Here is a 13,495-nt window from a genome sequence, read left to right as displayed (position 1 = left end):
AGCAGGATACGGTCAAGTGAGGTCATGAGCTGTGTTATTTGTGCTTCCCCTCTTTCTACTCTGACAGTTTAACTCTAAAACGAAGCTGAAAGGGAATTTAGCAAGTAAAGAGAAAAAAACAGGTTGGAGAGAAGTCTGTACATATTCATTCATTCATTAATTCAGTCTTTCATTCAACAAATATTTATTGAATGCCTTAGCACATAATTACCCAAAATGAATGAATATTCATTCATCTTTGAAATTCAAATTCCATTTTACTAACAAACAACCAATATCTTACCCAAAGGTACGGAGTTAGCAGTGGCAAAATTAATTTGGATCCCAAACTTTCTTTTTTTAACCAGTTCATCAGGTCTCTGCAAAGTCCTGGATAGAACCAAAGGTGGTTTTATCTTGGCCATGAATTTTGTTGGAGACAGCAAGAAATCGTTGATATGGTAATTGTTTGTGTAATCTATATTGAGAGTTGGTGCCAAGCACTTAAGAGGTTAGAGTGGGGAGAACAGGTTGCTGTTGTCGATATTAATTGCTGTCATCTATTGTGTGTTTCCGTTGTGCTGGGCTCTGTGGTGTTAAGCAGGTTTGTTTCATTATCTCATTTAATACAAAGGAGAATTAGCTGCTCTTTAGACAATCTCTGTCTCTGAGGCCCTACAGATTTGGCCACACCCTTTTCCCTCGGACTGTACCGAGACTGATCCTCTTTTTGGACGTGTGTTCACACATACAAAGTCCTAAGCGCAGCATAGAATTCTCACCTGGCTCAGCAACTCTGGGACCTAATCGTGAAGAATTCAGATTTTTACTATTACACTTTTGGTGTTTCAGCATCTGACAGCAAGATGTTTGTCTTTTTGATGTAAAAATTAAGTAACAGTACCAACACAAACGTGTAAATGGAGGCACAGATCAAGTTTCTGGACGCAGCACTTAAAATTGTAAAATTGATTTTGTGCTATGACACATACATTTGTCTCCCCCTTTTGTGAATAAAGGCATGCCTTTGCATAGAGAACTCCAGTTTCCAGAGTGCTTTGATAGTGTATTGAGTATGTGTTTTTGTTTTGTCTTAAATAGGTACGAGACATTTCAAGGAGAAATATAGCTAAACATGTTCCTCCTGACAATATACTATGTGGTTAACATGCTGCTTGCAGATTGTGTATTATTTTAAGGACTCCTCTTTTACATTATATCAAAGCCAAAATTATATTCAATTGAATGTGCTGAATATATCCAAGTTATATATAGGTAGCTTTGGTAATGATTGCCTGTATGCCCTATTCTTTGTCCATTTGTTAGGCTTTGGCGTTTTTAAAAATTGAGGTAATTACATTAGGCAGTTGTAAAAAATAATACAGAGAGTTCTCCTGTGCACTTTGCTCAGTTGCTTCCAATGGTAACATTTTCGAAACTATAGTATAGTATCATAACTAGGATATTGACATGTAAAATCTACCAATCTTATTCCAGTTTCCACAGTTTTATTAATATATCCCCAATTTTATGTGCCCTAATTTGTGTGTGTGTGTGTGTGTGTATTTAGTTGTAGAAAATAAAAATATGTAACACTTAATGAAGTTGCATGTTATCCGTTTGCAGGGACCATGCTAATCTTTTCTATATTGTTACAATTTTAGTGTATGGGTCTCCAAGGTAAGCAGAGGCCCTCAATTTTTATATGCATCAGAACCAGCCTCTTGGGTCTGTGACCAGAGCAGTTGCTTAAGGTTTAATGCTCTGAGGTTGCGTCTTGAAGTTGGAAAAATTTTATCTTTGAGTCTGTGTTTTGTAAGTGAAGACCGATGGGATAATGGAGCACGCTCCCGGTAATTGAAGCCTTGTCTCACATGGGATGGGCTTCTCTGCTGTTCTCTGCTTCTCTCTGCGGCTCATTCCCTCACCTCCTAGGAACAGGGCTCCACTCTGCATCTTCCTCTCTGCTCCCCACCCCTGGCAGGGGCTTGGTCATGGCACAGAGAGGGTTGGGACCTGGCCTCAGAGCCCTGCAGCACCAAAGGGCAGCCCAGGGCCTTGCTGCGGCTTTCTCATCCTGTGCTGACCTGGGCTGTCTGCGGATGGCACATTCAGATGCTTGACTCAGTGGGGTTGACTGTCACCCACCCCAGGCGCAGGTACTGAACACACTGCTGCGTGGAGGGGCCTCGGTATTCCTGGGATTCCCCTGCCTGTCCATGGGTTGGAGTGGTGGGTCTGTGCCAAGTCTGATGCCTGGCTTGACTTCCTGTCCCCGCAGGGGCACAGTGCCTGGGTCTGGCTGCCACCCAACAGCCAGGGGCCATTTGTGTGCACTTTGGGGTGCATAAGGAGCGAGGCCCCAGGCACCTGTGAAGATCTGCACTCATCCTGGGGGGTATCCCTCTGTCTGAAGGAGGATGCCATTAAATAGCAAATAAAAAGCACCATGGCAGATTAAGAGAGAGATTGGAAATATCTTTCACAGCACTTTTTCCCTCCTTTTTGAACAAGGGGCCCTGAATTTTCATTTTGCTCTGGGCCCTGCAAATTATGTAGCCAGTCCCGATAGGCAGTTTTATCTTCAGCAATCATTTACTATACACAGGGCCCACTTGTTTTCACTGCATCAGTCTATATTTGCTTCAAATCTCAGTGACATAATAAGAAGATATTCAGTGAGACTGTGTGGGGACTAGAGCAACACAAAACCCATAATGATATAAATATGTGGTGGAAAATTACAATAAAACCCTTGCATCTTCCACTTTAATTTTGCCTCAAGGAAATGGCAAAATGCCCAGCTGGCAAAAACCAGTTCCAAATGAGCTGCCAAAACTGTTAGGTGCTTCAATATATAGTTTGTTGCTCTTCCCCCATTTTGGTTTCTGCCTCTAGGTTTTGGGGTCTGATTCAAAGCTGGGGCAGGTGCCTGCCATCTGGAAGCATTTTCTTAAGTGTCATGCTAATATCAACACAATAAGACCTATTGAAGTATATTTTTAAATAACACTGGAACTGCGTTACAAGTGTATACATGTCTGTTGAAATACAATCATAAATAGGCTTAAAGTGTTTTCATCTGGAATTCAAAGGGATGTGATTTGTGTCTTGGAACAATGAAGGATTCTTATAAACAAGAAACATGCTTATGAAAAACATTTTGATAAAAATAAAAAAAAATTTGAAAAGTTTGTGAATGTAGGTTGAAATACTAGTGTAACAAAACTTAGATTGCTTCACCTTAGAACCCTGCAAATAGAGGTGCCTTGTAAATAATCAGGCAATAGTGCTAGTGGTGATGAAGGTAATGGTGAAGAATAAGTGCAGTTTTGATGACATTTCAATCTTTGGGGCCAAAGGAGTTCTGTTTCATCTGAAAAAAAAAAAAAGTTAACTTCATTTTGATACTCGTGAACACATTTACACATCTGATCATTTCAGGACAGTTACAGGCATTGCCGTGTCTCCAGTTTTTGTTAAACAACAAAACCCTCTGCATAAACACTGCGTTAGGAATCAGAAAACCTCAGAAGTTTTCCAAGGTCATTTTTTGTTTTAATGCTTGTCTGAACAATCTGAACTGTTTCCCAGTGTTCATCTAACCAAACAACTACTTTGTTTACAGTTCTGCCTGACCTGAAGTATACTTCACTAGATGTGCTGACTGTTTTCTAATTCAAGCTACGTAACTCAGACTGAATCCTCTCAGCCTCCTTCTCCAGCATCATGAAGACCAGGCAAAGAGGGTTCATTGAAATCTAGTATTAATAAGAATGTATTTTCATCATTAGTTTCACATCCTAACCTCCCTTTTCCAAACCTATTGCCAGATCCCCTGATAAGAGCAAAATAAACTGATTTAATCATTATCTCTCCTCCCTACTCTTTCTCACAAAGTTGCTGCTAATTAGAAGCAAAACGTCCAAACAATCCTGCAGGAAGAAGAAAGAGACCCAGCAAGGGGCCCAGATAATCTGTAAATTGGGTAATTAGTGTAAGAATACTCATGACTCTGTTGTCTTTGAGTGCTCTTTTAGTATATTTGGTGGAAATAAACTGTTCTCATCTTGTGGTTGGTGAGATCTGCAACTTGACTTGCTTTCTTCTTCTCAGTGTTTATCTGCAAAGCAGATTGGCCTTCATTCAGTGCATCTGTGCCCTGGTGGATGATGCCTTCACAACCACAATGCCCTCTTCTAAATCTATTTATTTTTTCTCCAAACATTACTTCCATTTTCTAATTTTCCTTTCTCTAGCTTGCTCTCATTCTGTCTTGCCCTAACTTTTATGTTTTCCTCTCTCCATGCCATTGCATATTCCCCTTTATTGGCAATGTATATGTACTTATATTACCTTGTGCTGCTTCACACTTCCCATCAATACTGAAAAATGCTTGTGTACCATAGAGGTTAGAGCCCAGGCTTGGGACCAGCCTGCCATGGTTGGATTCCTGGCCCCACCCACCCAGCAGCCTGTGACCTTGGACAAGGTACTTAACATCTCCACGCTTCCCTTTCCACATCTGTAAAATGGGGACGATCCCATAGTTCCTACTGCACAGAGTTGCTATAATGGGTAAATGAGTTATGTACGTATTGAGATGGCTGGCACATAGTAATGAAGATTAGCCATACATTATCACTTAACTTTAACTCAGGTATGTGACCACTGAACTTCCTATTAGCACCCTATTTTTCTGGTAACACCTATTAGAATCCCAGATAACTAGTGTTCCTTCAAACACATTTGGAAAATGCTACTCTTATTCTTTCTCTTTGAAGTAAATTTAATATTGCCATTTTTCTCATTTTTCAAGGAGGACAGTTTTAGGTGGAAGTTGTAGAAGGAAAATCTCTCTCATGGTCAGATCCCTTCTTTGTAAGCATTCCTCAGCCAATGTCCATGAGTTTTGCCCTTTCTCCTGACTGACCCCTTGCTGCATGGGCATCTCCTGGGAGCTTGAAGAAATGCAGAGCTCAGGCCACACCCCAGACCACCTGAATCAGAATCTGCATTTTAACTAGATCCTCAGGTGACTGTTAAGCATATTATGGTTTGAGAAACACTATGCTAACATTTCTGGGTCTAGGGCACTGTGATTCCACTCTTGGGAAACAGGAAGAAACCAACCTGAATTCTATTTTACAACACACAATATTGACTGCCTCTACAAGTATAGCACTTTAAGCCCTATGAGATTTCCTGGAAAACCTATGCTGGCACATTCTCTTGGGTGTAATTGTTATTGATTACCATCATGATTAAAACTGCAGCTTAGGTCAACTGGGAGCTTTAGCTCATTGAAAGAAAAAAAAAAAGCAAAATTATCTCATTGATCTAAAGCCCTCAGTCAGTCATTCTTACCATTTCAGAAGACACTTGAGATAAATAGCAATAATCTTAGCTGTGAGAGATTTGTCTCGAGGGATAATCTTTCCAGCAATGACTTGCATTGATTAAGTTCATTGCTTTTTAACTGTTCACTTTGTTGCTGTGGTAACTCTCTTTTAAAAATTAGGATGCCCTTTCTTAATTGGGATTGTCTATGGGGCAGGTGTACAAAGAAGCACATTTGGGTCTCTTGTAGTACTTTTGAGTTATTTGCTATGTCCATTGCTCTTGTTTTCTAAATATTGCTTTGTTGAAACAAAGTCCCAGAAAGGGAAGACACTGAACAAGAGACATACAGAAGGATCAGACTAGTATTATGATTCTTAATATACATTTCAGCTGTCAAGAAAGGACCGAAAGTGATGGATTTATTAGCTGAAAGGCTATGCTTTTTGAACAGTACATTCTTGTAAACCTTGTACAACAGTGTTGTTAGATTGTTCCCTTGCCGTTTGCATATGTTTGTCTTTTTGGTGGTCAGATATTTGGAAAATCTTCAGCTCTCTATGTTTGTGAAGAAAGTAGATTGGATTTAACTTATTAAATGCTAAATATTTCACGATGAAATACTTAATAATATACTTAGTAACTCATTCAGGTCCTGCAGCTATCTTGCACTCTTTATAATTGCAGCCATAATTATTAATAAAACAGCAGAATTTATTTGAGTTTCCAAAACATTTACTGCCTCTGTGCAAAGGGAGACTGCAGAACCATAAATTTGATGCCACCTGTCTGCCATACTTTGCCTTACAAAAGTGATCTTTTAAAAGTGTAAGTCACATTATGTCTCTCCCTTGCTTAAAATCCTCCAGCACCTACCCATCCCTTCCTGGACAGAGCATGAACTCATCAAGACATCAGGGTACTTTATTATCTGGATCTTCTCTACCTCTCTTCTTTTTGTTTCTGACTATTCCCGACATGTACCTGTAGTTTCTGCTAAGGAGAAGTAGTTGGCATTTCCATGAACACTCACTGCTCTCTCAGACCCCTGGGCTTTTGATGTCACTGGTTCCTTGACCTGGACTCCATTACAGCCTCCTTCCTTTGCTGCCTTCCCTTGTGAACATAGCTTCAAGATTCAGCTCCATGTCACTGCCTCTATGGAATCTCTCCTGACCACAGAGGATGTTCATCTTGTGTGTGCATACCTTTGTCGTGACTCTTATCCTACTGTAATCAGTTTCCACCTCAAGACTTTGAGCCCTCTGAATCATAAGCAACATTGCTTTTAAACATTTCGAATATTATTTTACAGATTGCTTAATTTATGAAATTTTTAAAAAAGCATGATTACTCAGTCATCTAACTGTAATAGCCCTTAAATACTTGAGTCAATTTCCCCATAATATAACGAAGTTCTCCATTGAGAAGTTGGTAGCATTTTTAGCTGAAGGGAAATAGAGGAAGCAGTTTATTTATTAACAATAATTTAGTAATTATATATGAGTAAACATTTCATTGTGTTATTAAGTTAATATATTTGCACATTATGGTTATAAAAATCAAAGAAAAGGTTCTGTGGAAAAGCTGAGATTCAACTTGTTTTAAAAATAAGAGATTCTGGATCCTTATAAGTAAACAAATACTATATCTTCACCCAGAAAATTCCCCACTCTATATAATACCAGGTCGAGTAGCCTAATAAATATTTTGTCAGTTTTTTTTCCATGTTGTATCACCACTGAAAAGGTAGTACTCTTATTTCAATTCTATCTATATTACAATCTTTTGAAAAATACAGCTCAAAACTTTTTGCTCTCATGCAAACTTCCAGGACTAATTAGCATATTTTGATGATTCCTTTTTTCTCCTTAATATTTGTATGTTTGTTTACCTTTGCTCTTTTGCTTCTCGCTTATTCATATGCTGTTTTTTGGACATCATTTTACATCAATGGTTTGAGTCTCTGAATATCATTATTTAACATCTGCACCTGGATGCACTCACTGGTAAGCCCAATTTAAATTGTCTAACTCCGACTTCTTTATCTTTCCAGCTACCCTGTATCAGCTTTTTCCCTTGGTGAGCCAAACCTTAGAGTATGCACCAACTTTTCCAGTGCCCTCACTTTTCACATCCATTCAGATGCTCAGTGAATGCCAAAGATTGTCCTTTCCTTAGGGTCTAACATTCACATCTGTTTTTATCATATTTATCTTCCCTGTTTGGGTTATCTTTACCTCCTGCTTAGACTGTTGCAATAAATTTTGTGGATCAGTCACTCCTTTCTCAGATTTATCTACTTTGTTCTTAACAAGTTAGTTATCCTAATGAATACTTAAAATGTTTCTTTTCACTGGCTCAAAAAAAAAAAAAAAAAAAAGAGTTTCCTATTACCAAGTAAATAACATATATTTTCCAAATCTCATTTAAAATGCTCCAGAGTGGCCAGTTTGCATTTACAACCTCCTTCTATATGGAGCTTGTATACCATCAAACTGGACTATTTATTCTAACCTATTACATATACTGTATTTTCCTGTTGTTGACTGTAGCTCTGCTTTTCTTTTCACAGGAAATGATCTCCTCACAATTTCTGCCCATTGAAATACTTAGTGTCTCCATCTTTTCCTTGAGGCTTCTGGGTCCTTTGAGCTTTCAATATTACAGATACAACCCACAGACCAACACTGGGGAGGGGTAAAGAGAGGAGGGTCATGTATGGTCTGCCCAGCTGGTCAAACTCAACTGGTTCATTGAAGTGCAGATTTTGGTTTTCAAATTTTGCTCCGGAAATTCTACCTTTTCAGTCTTGTCAGAGTTTCAATAGTTCCTAGAAGATAAAACACCTGTTAATGAAACTCACAAAAATATTTATATTAACTAGAATGCTTATTTAACCAATACACAGTGAGTGATAATGGTTTTCTAGGGTATTACTTCTTCACGGCAAGATGCCTGCAAAGCAGATTGGTAACTGGAAAGTTGCTCAGTTGGCACAGAAGTAAGGCATGAGGAATCGGTTAGTCTTGAGAGAGATTCCATCCCTCATTCTCCAATAGAGTCACCTGTTAAAGTGTCTTCCCTGGATAATCTGACATAGACACAGGTGGATTCTTCAGGTATCAATCTCTTATCGATCACCCCAACTGACTGAATTACAGCTCTCCTTTACATTTTCCACTCCAACTGTGTCATCCTAAAGATGCAATTTTGTTACCTTGTTTTAATTTTAGCAATATCTTATCCTTATCAATTAATTTGTGAGGTAATCCAGTTCTACAAAACCACATTTAAACCCTTTTACTATGGTGACCAAATCTTTGGATAGCTGATCTCATTCATCATGTGTTTGCTTTTTACCCTTTAAAAGTTTCAGGATGTCACTTTTGTCTGAATTTACACCAGGATTATTAGATTACTTGATGCATTAGATACATTCACTTCTGTGTTTCCTTCCTAATATGCTTGTATTGTGGTTATTTTCAAACTGGCTTTATTTACTAGTCAAGCCTAAATTGCTTGAAGTCAGGGGCTGTTTCTTACTCTCATTTGTTTTTTCTGTAATCTCAAGTACAGTGGCTTTGTAAATTCTTTATCATTCATTCATTTTTTAAATTTCCTTCCTCCCTTCCTTCCTTCCTCCCTTCCTTCCTTCCTTCCTCCCTCCCTTCCTTCCTTCTCTCCCTCCCTCCCTTCCGTCCTGCTTTCCTAACATTTATGAAACATCTACTACGTACCATAAAAATGTTAAGGTCTGGGGATACATACATAAAACCATAGACCCTGTTAACATAACTACTAGCACTCATTGATTGCCTTAAACTTTTCATCTAATCCATACAACAACACTGAAATGTAAAGATTAATACCTGCCTTTTTTTTTTTTATTTTGAAATAAATTCAAAGTTATATGAACAGTTGCAAAAACAATACTAGCCCCATACACAGAATTCCATCATACCCTGACCCCCCCTCTCCCGGTAGCTCAATCCACCAACTTTAACTTGCTGTCACACTGCTATTTCTTTCCCTCCCTCCCTCCATATCATCCATCATCTATTGCTCTGTCGTCCGAACATATGAGAGTTAGCTGCACACATCCTTGAGCATTCACTATAATTCACGTATACACTTCCTATGAACAAGAACATTCTTTCATGCAATCCCATTAAGCGCAGCTAAGAAGTACAATAGATTCAACAATGATAAAAAGCTTACATTCTATATTTCCTTTTCCTTATGTCTCAACTGTGTCCCTTTGAGCCACCTGTCCTCTATCCTCCTGTCCCATTCAAGTTCATCCTTAGTATTCAGTTGTCATGTAGTTAGACTGGCTTCTTCTTTTTTTTTTTTTCTTTTCCAGTTGTGGAAACATATATACAGCCTAAATATTCCCATTCCACTCCCTCCCTAGCCTTTCATTAGTGGGATTAATCACATTTAGAATGTTGTAATGCAATGCTCTTTCCCACCATCCATTACTAGAAATTTCCCTTCACCTCAAACAGCAACCCTACACTCATTTCTTAACTCCCCATTGCCCCTTCCCCCATTTCTCTTAACCCAAACTATACTTTTCATCTCTATGGTTATATTCTCTGATAATTTCTTTGTGTTTACTGTGGGGCTTAAAATTAACCTCTTAAATCCATATCAATCTTGTTTTTCTTTGATACCACCTTCACTTCAATAGGACACATAAACTATGTTCCTATACTCCTTCATTCCCCCACCTTTATATAGTTGTCTAAAATTACGTATTTTACATTGAGTTCAAAACCACTGATTTGTCCTTAGAGTTTGTGTATTTTACATCATGTAGGAAGTAACTAGTGGAATTACAGTTCAAAAATTATTGACTTCTATTTGTATTCCATTGTGGTTGGAGAATGTGCTTTGAGTATATTCAATGTTTTTTTTTTTTTTTAATTTCTTGAGGCTTGTTTTGTGACCCAGCTTATGGTCCCTTCTCAAGAAAGATCTGTGATCACTAGAGAAAAGTGAGTGTCCTGGTGATTTGGGATGTAAGGTACTATATATGTCTTTTAAAATTCTCTGTATCTCTTTCTCCTTTCCCTGTCTCTCCTCCAGCAGGGCTCCCCTCAGAATCTGAAGTAGGGCAGGTCTTTCATCGGCAAAGTCTCTCAGCATTTGTTTGTCTGTGAAAAATTTAAGCTCTCCCTCAAATTTGAAGGAGAGTTTTGCTGGATAAAGTATTCTTGGTTGGAAATTTTTCTCTCTCAGAGTTTTAAATACGTCATGCCACTTCTTGCCTCCATGGTTGCTGCTGAGTAGTCGCTACTTAATCTTATGTTGTTTCCTTTGTATGTGGTGAATTGCTTTTCTCTTGCTGCTTTCAGAACTTGCTTCTTCTCTTCAGTATTTGACAGTCTGATCAGAATATGTCTTGGGGGGGTTTATTTGGATTTATTCTATTTGGAGTTTGCTGGGCATTTATGCTTTGTGTATTTATATTGTGTAGAAGGTTGGGGGAAGTTTTCCCCAACAATTTCTTTGAATATTTTTTCTAGACCTTTACCCTTCTCTTCCCCTTCTGGGACACCAATGAGTCTTAAGTTTGGGCGTTTTATTTTATCTATCATATCCCTGAGATCCATTTCAATTTTTTTGATTTTTTTCTCCATTCTTTCTTTTGTTCTTTCATTTTCTGTTCTGTGGGCTTCTAGGACACTGAGATGTTGTTCGGCTTCCTCTAGTCTTGTATTATGAATATCCAGAGTCTTTTTAATTTGGCCAACAGTTTCTTTTATTTCCATAAGATCTTCTATTTTTTTATTTACTCTTGCTATGTCTTCTTTATGCTCTTCTAGGGTTTTCTTTATGTCGCTTATATCCTGGGCCATGGTCTTCTTGATGTCCTTTAAATCCTTTGCCATGTTTTCGTTCCTCGATTGTAGATCTTTGATTAACTTTGCGAGGTATACTGTATCTTCCGATATTTTGGTTTGTGTGTTTGGAGTTGGATTCTCCATATCTTCTGGTTTTATCATATGCATTAAGATTTTCTGTTGTTTTTGGCCTCTTGGCATTTGTTTTGCTTGATAGGGCTCTTTCAAGTTGTAAAGAAAAAGGGATATTGATCTAATTTTTCAGGAGCACAGTTTGGTGACGTACACTTTCTCTAACTAACCAGCAGATGGCGTCTGTGAGTCACCTATATCCCTCAAGTCAGTTCTCAACCTTTTTTCCGCTTTGTGTGGGGAAATGATTCTTGTGCGTTCAGTTGGAGAACTCAGTTTGGGTGTGTTGCTGGAGCTGTCTGCCCTGAATTTGGGGCGTGTGTACGGGTAGTCAGGGAGGAAGGGCAGTTCTAATGTTCAAATCCCCCAGGATCTTGGAGATTCAAGACTGCCGCACAAGTCTAAGCCTTCATTTCAGTTCAGCCCCAGCCTCTCACTCTCGCTGATCCATAAACCACCGGACTTGGCATAGCGTCCCTGGGTTCTCCAAGCAGATCCCCCCTCCCAGCTGCGCTCCTCCAGTAGCTCAGCCAAGGGAAGGCTGTGCTACGTCATCAGTGCGCGCCATCCCACAAGCCGGGCCATGCGGCGGTGCACTCCCAGCCCGAAGCAAAAATGGCCCAACGGGGCGTCTCAGCCCCCTCCTCCTCACACAGTTCCTCCTTCCCAGCTCCAGGACAACTGGTGGGGCTCTGGGCTGTGGGCACGGCCCCGGGCAGGAGTTTATCCAGCCCTCCAGGGAGCCAGCTGCTAGCCGCGGGGTTTCTTTCTGCTTCCGGCTCTCCCCTCCGTTCCCCCGAACCCAAGGGTATCTGCTGTGGGCTATCTTCCCGGCCAGACAGCAAGAGGCCAGCCCAGCCCCCTCTTGCTGTGTTTTTCTGCGTGGTTCCCACAATTGCTACTGGAGCCGCTCCTTTTTTTTTCTTTTTTTTTAAACAGCCAGCTGGTCTCCATACGCTGATCCCTGGCTTCCCCAGCCCGCCGCGTGGCTGCGGGTCTTCTAGCCAGCTTACTCACTCGTTTCAGAATGCCCACTCCTGGTTTCACCAAGTATACGGCCCCTCTGGAGCTAGGAGCCCTCATCCAGTTGGTGCAACGCTGTAACCGGTATTCTAGGTCACTTTCTGGTTTTTAGCTAGTGTTTTTCACGGAGGCGTTTTTTTCGCCCTGTCTCAGCTAGCCGCCATCTTACTTCCTCTACCTGCCCTTTTTGTAAACAAGCACACTGAGATTCAGAGAAGGAAAGTGACTTTCTTAAAGCCACACAGTGAAAAAGCTGGGATTTAACCCAAGACTGTTGTCTCAATTTGTTCTTTCCTCCTCTATTCCGTGTTGATGCTCATTGGAGGTAACTTTATGATTTGAGGTACTGACAATTAAATAGACAAAATATTACACCTTAGTGTTCTTTGCATTATTTTAAGTTCTCAAAACAGTGTATTATAGTGTAAAGTAGATACATAGTGATCTTTTTTTAAAAAAAAAATAGGAATGTGGTGCAGTTGTCTTAAAAGGCAGGCAGGAAGAAAGTGTGGAGTGGGAAGGAAAGGAGTGAGGGAATTGATTGTTCCCCTAAGTGACTTGAGTGAAAAAGTAGACGACTGAAACAATCTGAAGATGTGCATGAAATAAGTGTCCAGAGACAGATTTATAAAATTGCTAAAAACTTTGTTTTTAAAAAAATCCGATAATAGCATCAACAAAACAAACCCAAATCATGTTTTTTCCCTTCACTTGAAGTTAGCATGTGCCTATATGTAGAGTTTGTGAAATTCAAAATTTTACCTGTGGATAAAGTGGGACAAGTCAAATATATTCCCAAAAAATGTTTTACCAAAAAAGAAAAGATGGAAAAGGAAAGAGTAGTGATTTCAGGGATTTGGATCTCAGTAGAAAAGTAATTTCACTGTCAGACTCAAAGACATCATGACCAATTGATACATGTCATTTGTTTGTTTGCTCTAAAATACAAATTTCTATTAAATCTAAATGGAAAAAATCTGGGAACAAAATTTTAAATAAATGTGACTGCTCTGCATTACCCCCAGTGCTCTCTCTCCTTGGAATAGTATTTCACAGTCAAGTTAATTGGAAATAGGAGAAGTTTGGATCTTTCTGGAAAATAAACATATTTGTAGTTACATGGCCTTCTGCAAAGCCACTCTGTAAGAGAGATAGTACTGCCTGAGTAC

At 39.4% G+C, this 13,495-nt stretch overlaps 1 protein-coding gene and 1 non-coding gene across 6 annotated transcripts in view; one reads left to right on the top strand and one right to left on the bottom strand.

Moving 5' to 3' along the window:
- Positions 1–13,495, top strand: part of PRKD1 (protein kinase D1) — a 313,038-nt gene that overhangs the window by 91,366 nt on the left and 208,177 nt on the right. The window lies entirely within an intron of this gene.
- Positions 1,561–1,672, bottom strand: LOC119533554. Its single transcript, XR_005216680.1, has one exon. It is a non-coding gene; the product is annotated as a U6 spliceosomal RNA (small nuclear RNA).

The sequence above is a fragment of the Choloepus didactylus genome, chromosome 4 (genome assembly GCF_015220235.1).
Source record: "Choloepus didactylus isolate mChoDid1 chromosome 4, mChoDid1.pri, whole genome shotgun sequence".
In the NCBI taxonomy this organism is placed as follows: Eukaryota; Metazoa; Chordata; class Mammalia; order Pilosa; family Megalonychidae; genus Choloepus; species Choloepus didactylus.
This window is presented reverse-complemented; position numbering and strand designations above follow the sequence as displayed.